This window comes from Lathyrus oleraceus, chromosome 7 (assembly GCF_024323335.1).
Source record: "Lathyrus oleraceus cultivar Zhongwan6 chromosome 7, CAAS_Psat_ZW6_1.0, whole genome shotgun sequence".
NCBI lineage: Eukaryota > Viridiplantae > Streptophyta > Magnoliopsida > Fabales > Fabaceae > Lathyrus > Lathyrus oleraceus.
This window is the reverse complement of record NC_066585.1, coordinates 233,130,126-233,144,711: the sequence shown is the minus strand read 5'-3', so window position 1 is coordinate 233,144,711 and position 14,586 is coordinate 233,130,126.

The window sequence follows — 14,586 nt, the reverse complement described above, 5'->3', positions numbered from 1 at the left end:
GCCTCATACTCAGCTTCGTTGTTGGTGACGTCAAAAGTCAATCTGGCAGAAAAAGGTATATGAGCACCTTTCTGATTGATCAGCACTGCACCAACACCATTACCATTCACATTCACAACCCCATCAAACATCAGTGTCCACTTGTCATCAGGATCCGGTCCTTCCTCGACAAGAGGCTCTTCACAATCTTTCATCTTAAGATACATGATGTCTTCATCAGGGAATTCAAACATCATAGGCTGATAGTCGTCGATCGGTTGCTCGGCGAGATAGTCTGACAACACACTACCTTTGATAGCCTTCTGAGACGTGTACTGAATATCATATTCTGTTAAGATCATCTGCCAACGGGCAACACGTCCGGTGAGAGCCGGCTTCTCAAAGATGTATTTCACTGGATCCATTTTAAAAATCAATAAGGTGGTATGGTTCAACATATACTGCCTCAGTCGGCGAGCAGCCCAGGCCAAAGCACAACAAGTTTTCTCAAGCTGTGAATATTTGATTTCACAGTCGGTAAACTTTTTGCTAAGGTAGTATATGGCATGCTCTTTTCGACCAGACTCGTCATGCTGTCCCAATACACACCCCATTGAATTCTCGGTCACTGACAGGTACATTATCAATGGTCTCCCTGGAACTGGAGGGATCAGGATTGGAGGTTTCTGTAAATACTCTTTTATCTTGTCAAAAGCTTTCTGACAATCGTCATTCCACCTGATTGCTTGATTCTTTCTTAGCAATTTGAATATAGGTTCACACATGGCAGTTAGGTGAGATACAAACCTTACAATGTAATTCAATCTCCCTAAAAACCCACGAACCTGCTTTTCAATTTTCGGTTCAGGCATTTCCTGAATAGCTTTGACTTTCGCTGGATCAACCTCAATCCCTTTCTCACTGACAATGAAGCTTAACAGCTTCCCTGATCTCACACTAAACGTGCACTTGTTTGGATTCAGCTTCAGTTTGAACTTGACCAATCTGTCAAACAACTTCTGCAAATTAACCAGGTGCTCCTCTTCTGTCTGCGACTTCGCAATCATGTCATCTACGTACACTTCAATCTCCTTGTGCATCATGTCATGAAAGAGAGTCGTCATTGCCCTCTGATAGGTAGCACCGACATTCTTCAGCCCAAATGGCATCACCTTATAGCAGAACGTGCCCCAAGGCGTAATGAATGTCGTCTTTTCCATGTCCTCTGGCGCCATCTTAATCTGATTATAGCCCGAGAAACCATCCATGAAAGAGAATACCGAGGATTGAGCCGTATTATCCACCAATACATCAATGTGAGGTAATGGGAAATCATCTTTCAGACTCGCTCTGTTCAAATCCCGGTAATCGACACACATTCTGACTTTGCCATCCTTCTTCGGCACAGGAACGATATTGGCTACCCACGGTGGGTACGTTGTCACTGACAAGAAACCCGCATCGAACTGCTTCTGAACCTCTTCCTTGATTTTCACTGCCATATCAGGACTCGTTCTACGAAGCTTCTGCTTGACCGAAGGACAATCGTCTCTGAGAGGTAGTCTATGAACCACAATATCAGTATTCAGCCCAGGCATATCTTGATAGGACCAGGCGAATATCTCCATATACTCTCTCAGCATCTCGATCAATCTGCTCTTGATCTCTGGTTTCAAAGCAGCCCCGATCTTGATATCTCTTCTGGCATCCTCGGTACCAAGATTCACAATCTCCAACTCCTCCTGATGAGGTTGAATGACCCTTTTCTCTTGCTTCAACAATCTAGCCAATTCTTTCGGGATTTCACTGTCTTCATCACTCTCCTCTTCGGCTTGGTAGATGGGATTGTCGAAATCATACTGAGCCATAACAGAATTGTTCATAGTGGATGCCATAAGATCACTTCTGCATGTTTAATGTTTTGTTTTAGAAGAAGATTTCAATAAAGTCACAAAAACAAAAACATTGCCATTTTTTATTTTTGGTTTGAAAAAATGAAAAACAAAATAGAAAGACAGGGATCAAAAAATTTGCTTGCAAAACGTCCTTTATTAATGATAAAGATTGAAAACATGAGGCCCTACAATGAACCACTACGCCTTGGGTAGAACGTAGGGTTTTGTGCAGAATGAAAAAACAAAAGAAAATTACTCTGTTTGAAGAGTAACTTGGACTATATCCTCTGCAGTCCAATTGTTGATCACCTCCCCTGGTACACTCGTGCGAACCCAGCAGTCGAGATCAATATCACTGTCACTGTCTTCAACATCAGCTGCGAAGACGTCACCGTGGTTCATCAGCCCTGCGCTGGTAAAGGTACTTGGACCTGCTGCACCCTGCTCTGTTCGTAGAGGCTCATATCCAATTCCAAACTTGTCCTCCTTGACAGGCAAGTCCACCATCTTGCCCCAGCCTTCCGCCTTACCGGAATCAACAACCTCCTTAGCCTGCTTGTAAGAAGTAATTGAAGCACCTGGCTTCCTCTGCTCAACATACACCACCTTCTCGAGAGCCACCGTCTCGAATGCCTGGCATAAAGTCTCGTGGATCTCGCCATCCACCTCGACATATTTAAACGAGGACAAATGACTCACCAGAATATCCTCTTCACCGCATACGGTCACAATCTGACCGTTCCAGACGTATTTGAGCTTCTGGTGGAGAGTCGACGAGACCGCCCCTGCTGCATGAATCCATGGACGTCCCAGTAGGCAACTGTAAGCAGGCTGGATGTCCATGACATAGAAGACGATGTCAAACTCCTCAGGACCTATCTTCATAGGCAAAGTGACTTCCCCAAACACAGAACGTTTGGATCCGTCAAATGCACGGACAATCAGGTCACTAGGCGTCAGCACAACCCCTTCAATAGGTATCTTCTTCAAGATTTGCTTCGGCAGCACATTCAGAGAAGAACCCGTGTCCACCAGCACGTGAGATAACACAGCCCCCTTGCACTCCATAGTGATGTGCAAGGCCTTGTTATGATTCCTCCCCTCGGGCGTCAGATCAAGATCTGTAAACCCCACGCCATGTCGGGTACTCACGTTAGCAATCACATCCTCAAGCTGGTTGACTGAAATCTCCTGAGGTACATACGCCATATTCAGTATCTTCAACAAGGCGTCTCGATGTGCCTCAGAGCACAACAGCAGAGAAAGGATAGAGATCTTGGAGGGAGTTTGATTGAGTTGATCCACAATCTTGTAATCACTCTTCTTAATGATGCGCATGAACTCCTCTACGTCCTTTTCGAACGAGCCACCAGGCACATTCGTTTGAGCAGGCGCTTCGTCAACCACGGCCTGTTTGCCCTTAGCTCTAGTAAATGCCTCAGCATTGGCATCCCTCAACGATTGAGGCGCAAACAGCCGACCACTGCGAGTAAAGCCTCCTGGGCCACCCACATTATCCACAGCTGGACTCACAACCACAAGAGTTTTACTGATAGGCACATTAATTGTCACGGGCGCTTGATTCGAAGGCTTGACCCGGTTCTCAGCCCTTCTGTTGTTTCGGTAGGCATTATCATATGTCCAGGGAACAACATTACTATTCACATCCCTTCTGACCGGAGCAACAATTGTTGTTGGAGTATTGGCAGAAACTGGTGCAGAAATGGTAACTGGATTACCACTTGTTGTAGACGCACTACCAACAGCCCTCGGCCCACGTCCTTCAGACGGTTTGAAAAATATCGTGACAGTAGACACTGCCCCACGATCTCTGTTGTCAGCCCTACCAAACTGGACACAACCTTCATCCATCAGACTCTGGATGCCAGTCCTCAACAGTTCACAACCATTGTCTGACTCTACACAGCCCACACAGTCTTCATCACAGCCCGGATGAACGCCACTTTTCAACAGACGGCTCTTGACAACCAACAAAGAAGTCTGAATCTCGTCAACCCGGACAACCAGATCTTCAGACTCGACCCCTTCAATACAGTTCACCCTATGCCCTCCATGCTGAGGCATAGGATTGTTAACAACATTGGGCACATGAGAGAAATTGATCGCCTTGGAATCGATCAAATCCTGGACTTTGTGATGAAAAGCCCGACACTTCTCAATGTGATGTCCTGGTGCCCCCGAATGAAAATCGCACCGGACATTAGCATCGTACCCGGGTGGGAAAACCGTCGGCGGAGCCATAGTTCTTAATTCAACAAATCCTAATCTGAGCAACTCAGGCAATAGCTCAGCGTGGGTCATTGGCAAAGGATCAAAGCGTCGCTCGGCCATCCGTTGCCTTGGCTGATACAGACGTTGTGGCTGTTGTTGTTGTTGCTGTTGTCTCGGTTGTTGAGGAGGTTGACGTTGTTGAGGTGCAGGGATGGTCACTGCAGCAACCTGTCTATACTGATTCTGATTTCTATTCGGCCCTCGGCGGTGCTGAACAGCGTTGGTTTCACCTTCTCTACGGCGAGGTGCCCCAGAGAAAGGTTTCTTTGATGAAGAGGAACCAGCATCATTGATCTTCCCATCTTTGATCAAGCTCTCAGTCCTCTCACCACAAATCACAACATCGGAAAAGCTTCCAAATGGGCAACTCCCCATTCGGTCCATGAACACTCCCTGAAGTGTGCCGATGAACATATCAGTCAACTCCCTTTCTAGCATAGGGGGTTGGACTCTCGCAGCAAGTTTGCGCCACCTCTGGGCGTATTCTTTGAAGCTTTCATTATTTTTCTGGCACAGACTTTGCAGCTGAGTCCGGCTAGGTGCCATATCCATGTTGTGCTTGTACTGTCTGAGAAAAGCTTCTCCCAGATCCCTCCAACATCGGATAGAATCTCTTTTGAGCTCCATGTACCAGTCCAAAGAAGCCCCAGATAGACTATCTTGGAAAAAGTACATCCACATCTTCTCGTCATCTGTATATGCCGAGATCTTCCGATAATATGCCTGCACATGAGTGCGAGGGCAAGAAGTACCATTGTACTTGTCAAAGGTGGGCGCTTTGAATTTGTGGGGAATTCTCAGACCTTCAACCAACCCCAAATTTGTGACATCGAACCCAAGAGAGTTCTGGCATTCCATCGCTCTTATTTTTTCAGCCAGGGCATCAACCTTACGATCCCTATCCTCCATTCTGACAACATCACCATCATCTTCACTCAGCATTGTGAACATGTCCTCTTGTCTGTCGACAATAGGAGCTGGATGACGCCTCGGAACCTGGGTAGCTCTGACATTGACCTCTGCAACAAGAGGTTGTCCATCCACTCTTATACCCCTGAGTTCATCTCCCATAGCATAGCCATAAACGGGAGCAGCAGCAACATTAACAGTCTCATGAACAGGTGGAACAACAGGTGAACCACGGTTAGACGCCTGAATAACCGTCTCTTGTCTCTGAACCAAAGCACGGAGCTCCTCCTGACCCTGAGCAACCCCTTGCATCATCGTCATAAATTGGGCCATGTTCGCCCTCATCTCAGCCAATTCGTTCTGAACCTGATCCATGCTTCTGCGCTGATTAAGTCTGGTAGAATACCGGTGCGGTCGCTGATCAGCTATCCTGCCTGACACAGGAACCAGAGTGAGAAGTCGGCACAAGAACACCTGTTATGCAAATGTTATGAGTATGATGCTAATGCATATGATGCAAATGATAATGATCATTTCTCAGGCATTCAAAGAGCCTGATCCATCTTCAAAAGATGGCAACCTGCAACAACACGAAAGCAACAGGGAGATACAGAAACAGCATACAACAGAGCAGTGAGTACAGAGTGAAACAACAATCTCATCTATAAATGAGAAAGAGGATCATACAACAAAGATCCAAATATCCAAAAAATACAACAGATGAATCCCACCCAACAAGCCTGGGGGTGATTCTCAACATATACATCAGAAAATACAAGCTAAGACAAGCGGCTTCCAGGAATGAGCGTCTTCAAGTAGTGACACTGGTCTATCAACAGTTCACACTCTGAGCATTCTGGCAAGGGAGTAATCTTCTCCTTCAACTGTCTTCTAAGCTCGACAACCTCTGCCCAAAGTTGGGTCTCTGATGCAAGTCTCTGGTCGACTTCCTTCTTCAACTGGATATCTTTGTTTCTGAGTTGCTTCTCCAAGTCTCTGATCTTCTTCAGATAACCGGCTTCAGCTCTCTGCAATCTCAAACACTCTCTGTGCTCTGCATCTAGCAAGGTCTCCATCTCTGCATAAGATCTCTTCTTGCTTCTTACCCCACCAACATCTGCACTCTGGATGTCTCGGAGCTGATGAGACAGGTTCAACTTATTAGCCTTGGCTTGATACAACTCCATCTGGGCATCTTGCTCTCTCTCCTTCAGGCGACGATTCTCCATCAGGGCTTGCTTGTACTGCTCAACAGGCACAGTTTCAGCAAGAATCAAGGGTGGTTGCACTTGCAACGGATTCATCCTATCATAGGGCAACAGTAAAGTCTCCACTCTCTTCTTCACCCAATCAGTGTAATCAGGCATAGCAATGGCGAACTTCTTCCCTAAGACAGATCCATCTCTAACACCAATAGACTTCCAAGCTCTCCCAATCTGCTCCAATCTAACAGGGTCGCTTCGCTTTTCAAAATACACACTCTCAGCTATCTCAGCTTCAAGTGGTCTTCTATTCACCATGAACCCTAACTGGCGAAGAGAAAGAACTGGGTTGTAATTGATGCAACCCTTGGTCCCCACGAGTGGCACATTCCGGCATTCTCCACAACTCATAATAACATCCCGCACGTCCATCCGGTAAGACTGCCATCTGATGTCATATGAAGTAAGAGACATCACCCTCTGAGTCCACCTATAAGTACTCTGAGCGTCAACAAACGGTCCGCTGACTGGCAGGAGAGACATAAACCACCTGAGCAAGAGGGGGAGACAACATCTAATAGCTCCACCCTTACCATGCCTACTGTGGATAGCATAGTAAGTGTCAGCTAACAGAGTAGGAACCGGATGCCCTCCCATGAAGATGCAAACTGCAGCATAGTCAACAAAGTTGGGCATACTCGGAAACAGGACGATCCCATAGATCATAACAGCAAGCTGGGCATAAAAAGCTTCCCAATTCCCCCTCTCTGCTTCTCCTCTAGCAACTCTCAGCAGAAACTTCAAAGGCAGCCCAACTGTATCCCCACTGGTCTTCCAACTATCACTGATCTCTCTAACACTCAGGTGAAGAGCCCTAGCAATAACCCTGAAGTCAACTTCCTTTGGTACGTCCAAGAAAGGAATCTAATGCTGAATATGGACGCACAACAGAATGGAGTACTCCTCGAGAGTAGGCGCCAACTGATAGTCCTGAAATGTGAAACATCTAAGCTCCAGGTCATAGAACTGAAGAAGAGTCTGCAACGGTACTGGGTCAACTACCATCTTCAACAAAGTCAACAGATCCCCATACTGGTCACTGAACCCCTTCTGATGATCACTGGTCACAAGGCTACTCAACTCAATCAGAGACGTCAGAGGCTCACGATGAAAGCTATAGGAACAGGTCTTCCGCTTCGGCTCTGGGACTGTTGCCATCTCTATCAGTGAACCAAGCTCTGGAATGTACCTGAGAAATGATATGCATGCAGGGATTATCTTTTTTCCTTTTTTTCAATCTTTTTTTTTTCAATTTTTTTATTGCATTTCTTTTGAAAAATAAACATGCTATGATGCACATGATGCAGACACGACTGACAAGTTGTGCGTCTCTGAACACAGGATCGAAGCTTCGGCTCGAACTCTGATCACAATCATCTGAAACCCAAAGTCAACTGATCAACTGTCATCTGAACCCAATCTGAGAAACTGAGTCACTAACAGAACACTGAGTCACCATCAAGTCACCTACCGGTCACCAACAGTCACCATCTGTACCTGTTAAAGTGATCATTCCCTCCCCACTCACGGGTGTCATCTAGGCCAGGGTAAGGTCGAAAGAAACGCAGCATAAATAACCTTTCGCAGAATACCATCATATACACACCCGAAGTATGTAACGATAATACCCCACCAGGGTCTGGACTGCTCGTGATATCAATGTTCCGCTAAGTGGCGCATACCACCCGCTTCCCATGAATCACTCTATTCCTAGGTTTCCTAGATTTCACTCATAGCCTGGGTATTGGGCCTTTTACCTCAAGTAACTCCCACCCCAAACAGAGAAACACAGCAAGCACAGCAGATGAATATGAATGAATGCAAACATTAATGCAAACAATAAATGCAAACAATAAACAATGAATGCAATAAGTAATACAGCAAAAAGCAACCAAAGCCCTAACCTAGAGAACGCTAGGAGAGACTCGCTTAGGGAAGATGGACCAGCACAGGTCAACTTCTCTTATCCCCAGTAGAGTCGCCAGCTGTCGCATTACACGAAAAAACGGTGGGAAACGAAGACAACAGAGCCGCCACCGTGCGTTATTTATCCCAAAAGAGGGAAAGGAAACGCTCAGAGTAAACCTGGAAAAAGCATGGTCTCGCGACCAAAGAGAATGGGATCGGGAGTCGGTTATGCGAAGGGAAGGTATTAGCACCCCTACGCATCCGTCGTACTCGACGGGATCCACGCACAAAAGGAAGGAAAATGGTTGCTAAAACACTGCTCATAAACAAACAAACTGGCTGAAAGAGACACAGGAAAACAAACAACTGACCCGGCAGGATATCGCATCCTGGGCCTACTTAGTCTATCAAGCATAGACATCAGAGTCTAAGTAGTTCGGACTGGGGAAAAAAATGCTCGCTAGGATGTCGCATCCTATGCATACGTATCTTCTTGGACGAAGAAGAATCAGAGCACCCGTAGCTCGGCTAACGCACACAAACCCACGCAAACACGGGCAAACATGGAACCCTAATGCCAATCGCTGGACTTACATCAGCTTCCGAACCAAACACACCCACACTGGAACCCGAATGCCAATCATTGGACTTATATCAGCTTCCAAGCACACAACAAGGGGATATGGAATGCCAATCGCTGGGCTTACATCCATCTCCTGACACACACAAGACAAAACAAAACGGGCGCCCGGAGAGATCAACACATCTCCTGCCTACGTACCTCATCTGGTATGAGGATCAGGGCGACGTAGTTCCCCTACGAAGGGACACAAGGCTAGCCTAACCAGATAACAGAGGGAGACACAACTAGGGAGACTACGACTCGAGCCTAGATGTTATCATGCAAAATCATCCCTAAGTTAAGGTTTCTAGCTAACTTGCACAGGAAGCAAGCCTATCCTAAAGCACAAGCAATAGCAAACAATCACAAACAGCACACACTATATGCACACAAGTGAGGCTCAAACAAGGGTGGGGCTGCAAGAGCAAGCCATCTGTACAGGGGTGGTGTTAGCTCTTAACCTTGACATTGAGAGCCAAGGTGAAGCATATGAAAGGTGAGTGAAGATAAGACTTCACAGCTCTTATCCCTGGCCAGGGAGAGCTTTAGACAAAGAAGTGTGGGTCCAGAAAGTGGGAACCCTTCTACACTTAAGACACTGACACAACTGTACACTGTACAAGATCTTGGGTTTGTATCCCAATGCATCAACACATTGGTGTGAGCAGAGGGATGACTCAATAGAAGAGCGGGAGATAGATTGCTTATCTCTTTTATCCGCCAATTGCCTTAACAAAAGGTCTTTACCTGCTTGGGGACAAAAATAAACAAGCACAAACATTGCCTCTTAAGGAGGACTTCAGACAGGTGCCTGGCTAGGTAACAAGCCAGGTCTTCCAGACTACATGGAGACAAGAAGGTTATACCTCAGTGCAAATTGCTTATCAAGCAAAGCAAAGCAATCTTAGCAACTAATGTACCTGAAATCAATCAAATACAATCAGTATACCAATCACAAAACCAAACAGCAAATGGTTCACTGTTAGCTATACACAGACAAACACAAGCCAATGCACAAAGGTGCAAGCCATTAAGGCTCAAACTCAAATATCAAACCCTGCAAAACAAAGTCAAAATTAGCTATATACAAGTCACAAGTCAACTCCAATGGAGGCACATCATCAAGCATAGGCCATTTGTGCTATTAATCTGAAACACAACTCAAAAGTGAGATCACAAACCACTAGTCCAAAACTAGGGCCAAAATGAAATCAAATCATCAAAACAGAACATGAAACTTATCCAAAATCAATATTAAATCATCAAGCATCAAATCCAATTTGTCTCATGTTCATATCATTCATCATCATTATTTCATGAACAAAATAGCACAAAACAGCAAATTGGAACCTCAAAGGACTAAACAGAATGATCACAATCAAATCCATATCAAAACAGCTCAATAAATTCCACAAAAATTCAAGCTTAAACAAGACACATTCAATGAGCATCATATCAAATTTCATGCTATTTGGACAAGTGGAAGTAGGGAAATTAAATTCAACAAATCATGGTATGCAAAAACAAACTCAACCAAGGCCACAAAAGGTGCATCAACTTCAAGCAAATGTAAAACAGTGGAAACAAATGATAAATGGATGGGACCAAAGCCAAAATGAAGTTAAGCATGTTAAGAAACACTCCACCAAATTTCATCTTCATATGATAGGGAATGAGAATTTTACAAGTCATATAAGTTGATTACTCAAGAAACACCTAAGAATGGCTAAACAGCAAACAAAAATCCCAATCAAATAGGAAATTGATCAACAAATCCTACAAAATATCATGCCAAAACTAGACATTTAGATGATATCACATGCAAAAATTGAGAGAAAATGGCATTCAATAAGCATAGAAACAAAATTCATGAAGTTGACATAACATAGTGTGACACACATTGTCACACTCAACTTGACCACATCATATCTCTCTAACCAGGAGCTCAAAATTAGCAGACTATATACCAAAATCACCAGGAAAGAGTCAAGAACATGCATATAAAATTTCACACATTTTGGATAAGGCATCAAGATTTCATGATCAATATGGCAAAACATATACACATAGCATACATGATCAAAGGCATTAGGCAAAGTCAAAAAATCAGCCAGGCACAACTTTGACTATCATACCTAAAAAAACTAGAGAAAATTTGGAAATGAATGCAAAAATCCTCACTCAATTTGGATCATCCATGATTTAATTATGATTTTTAGAAGATTGGTGAAAAAAATGAAATAAAGATTTAATGATTTAAATGAATTTGAATGAAGCAATGGCAGACTCGTAATTATGTGGCAGCGTGGACAAAACGCTCTGTTTCATTAACGGAGGTGTCAGCACGCCATTGGCTATCACACGCGGGAAACACCATATTCAAAACTGAAACGCGGGCAATGGATCTAGGAATGGCTGGGAACGCGTTCTTGACCAGTTCATCACATTCATCATTCCAGAAAATCCACATGAACAAATTTGCACGGAAATGGACAAACCATACATCAATGAACTCGCCTAATCATGTACATCATCAATATCAACATGCTCTAGCCTAATTCTTCCTATATCAACGGGATCGATCGAAGGAAGTTTTGATATCAAACATTCAATTCCAGATTTCTCACTCAATAATCAACGAAAACACACGATTCAAATTGCACCATACTCTACATGATGAGATCTATAAGACGCATAGCATGATTTCATGAGTTTTGAATTTCGAATTCCAACCTTATAAAGATGCAGTTGTGGAATTTGTGCGTTTTAAGATGCCAATTGCCAAAACAGAAGTTGAATGATGATGTAGAAGTTGAATGGAAGAGTTCTTGCAGCTCGATTATGCTCCAGGTAGAAGGATCCTCAATTTGCCATGGATGAGCAAGGTGATGACAGCCACGAATTCTTCCAGCTTTGGCCACAATTGAGTTCAACAGATGTACAATTTCACCTGCAAATGAAGATACAAGCAAGAACAATGCAAAGCACTAATGAAATTTGATGAAATTCGTGAAAAAAGTGTGAGAAAGTTTGAAGAAAATTAGAGAGAATTTGATGATTTTTGCTTTTGGATCTGAGAAAAATGAATTGTGATTAAGAGTTCTGTTACAATTATGCCTTTATACCACTTCTTAATCCAGTTATTAATCAAGATTAGGCAAATTGGAAGTGATTAAGCAAAATGCATTTTTCATGTAATTGGCACAAATGCCCTTTTCATTATGCAGTCAATGTAACAATGTAATTGCAATGCAAACAAGTCCAAAATGACATTTAGAATGTGTTGGAAAAGGTTTGGAAGGCAAATGACTTGTATTTTTGAAAATCACTATTTTTCCCACCAATTTTTAAATGGTTCACTTGAAAAATGACCTTTTTATATGTTGATTTTCAATGAAATGTAATGATTCAATGTGATAGTACATGTCAAATGTGACTTGCTCAAAAAAGAATCACCCAATTTGGCCTTTCCATTCAAAAGTTATGGCACTTTGAATTTCAACATTTTCTGAAAATGATTTGATCACATCTTGCCAACCACACATGGGAATTTCATGTTCTTGGACTTTTTGGAAAGGTGAGATCAAGATCTTCAACTTTCATGTTGGACAAAATTCCATTTGAAGCTTGTATGATGAAGTGATTTTGAGGAGAAGCACTTTCCATTTTTGGCAGTTTCCAATTACAGGTCACCTGCCATTTTAGGAAACTTTTCATCTGACTTCAAATTCTTCAACCTTGATCTTTGATATGTCAAATTAGACTTGTATGGACATGAATGAAGCCTTTCAAACCATCTCCCACCTTCCAATCCACAAAATCAGGCACAGTTGACCACAGTTGACTTTCTAGGGTTTATGAGGAAATTCAGCCTAACTGCTGAGCTTTGATCATTCAATCTTTGTCCAAATCACTTCAAAATGATCCTTAGACCATATGAACTTGATAAACCAACCCTAGGGCCTTGTCTCAATGGAAATGGCACATGCTTGCTTGTTTGACCTGATCTCCTGACCAGTTTGACCTAATTTGTCAGCTGAACTTGCACTTGGGCAAATGGACAATGCAATGTTATGCAATGGACTTTGTTATGTTAATGACCTAATTATGAAAATGTATGTACAATGGGTACGGTGCAAATTTGAGGTGCTACAAGGAGGATGATCTTGCTCTTGGAAACTCTAAAGCCTTGAATGCAATATTCAATGGGGTAGACAAGAATATTTTCAGGTTGGTAAACAACTGTGAAGTGGCCAAAGAGGCTTGGGACATTCTCAAGACCACTCATGAAGGCACCTCTAGGGTAAAGATGTCTAGACTTCAGCTGCTCACCTCCAAGTTTGAAAACTTAAGAATGAAAGAAGATGAAAATGTTCATGAATTCTACATGAGTATCCTTGAAATTTCCAATGCCTCTGGAGCCTTGGGTGAGAAGATGTCAGATGAAAAGTTAGTAAGAAAAATACTCAGATCACTCCCCAAGAGATTTGCTATGAAAGTAACAGCCATAGAGGAATCTCAAGACATCTCAAATATGAGAGTTGATGAGCTAATTGGATCCCTCCAAACATTTGAGATGGGAATATGTGATGGAGCTGAAAAGAAAGCCAAGAGCATAACATTTATGTCAAACACTGAAGAGGAAGATGAGGAAGGTGGTCAAGATATTGATGAAGACCTGGCAAATGAGATAGCAATGCTGGGAAGACAATTCAACAGACTAATAAAAAGAGTAGATGTGAGAGCAAAGGGAAATGTCAAGAACATCACATCTGACACAGTAAATCCAACAGCTTTGGTAAGAAACCAAAGTCTGAAGAAAAGCCCAAAGAAGTTCAGTGCTATGAGTGTAATGGGTATGGTCATATTAAAACTGAATGTGGTACCTACCTCAAGAAACAAAAGAGGAGTCTTGTGGCCTCTTGGTCTGATGGAAGTGAAACAGAAGAAGCCACAAACCATGTGACTGCATTGATAGGAAGATGGGGGTCTGAGGAAGAGTCAATTGATGATGAAAGAACCCTTAAAGAGTTGTGCCACAGAAGGGCAGAAGTGTGCAGACAAGTTGAAAGCCAGAAGAAAGTGATAGCTCAGCTGGAAAATGAAAAGGAAGAGCTTGTGGAAACCATCTCAAAATTAAAGGTGGAAGCTGTATTCTTGAATTCCAAACTAGATGAGATGACTAAGTATGTAAGAATGCTTAACAATGGAACTGCCATCTTAGACAAGATTCTCCAGACTGGATAAATAACAGGAAACAAATCTGGTATTGGATTCAAGGCTGAGTACAGTTACACTGGTTACAAACCAAAATCCATACCTCAGTGCAGCCATGTTAAAAGTAAACCTGAGATGTCACATCAGATGTCACAACAGCAAAAAGGGAAGCATCAAAGATGGAAATGCCAATACTGTGGAAAATTTGGCCACCTGAAGCCCTTTTGCTATAAGCTATGTGGCTATTCTGGCCCTGTTCGGTCTTAACACCAATCAAGGTCCAAGCATCACAAGACTGACAATAAAAAGCAATGGGCTCCTAAAACAAAGGTCACAAGTCTCATAGCTCACACTTCCCTTAGAGTTTCTGCCAAAGAAGATTGGTATTTTGATAGTGGTTGCTCCAGACATATGACTGGAAACGAAAATCTGCTAACTGAACTTCATCCTCATGCCATGAGTTATGTTACCTTTGGTGATGGTGCAAAAGGGGAAATCAAGG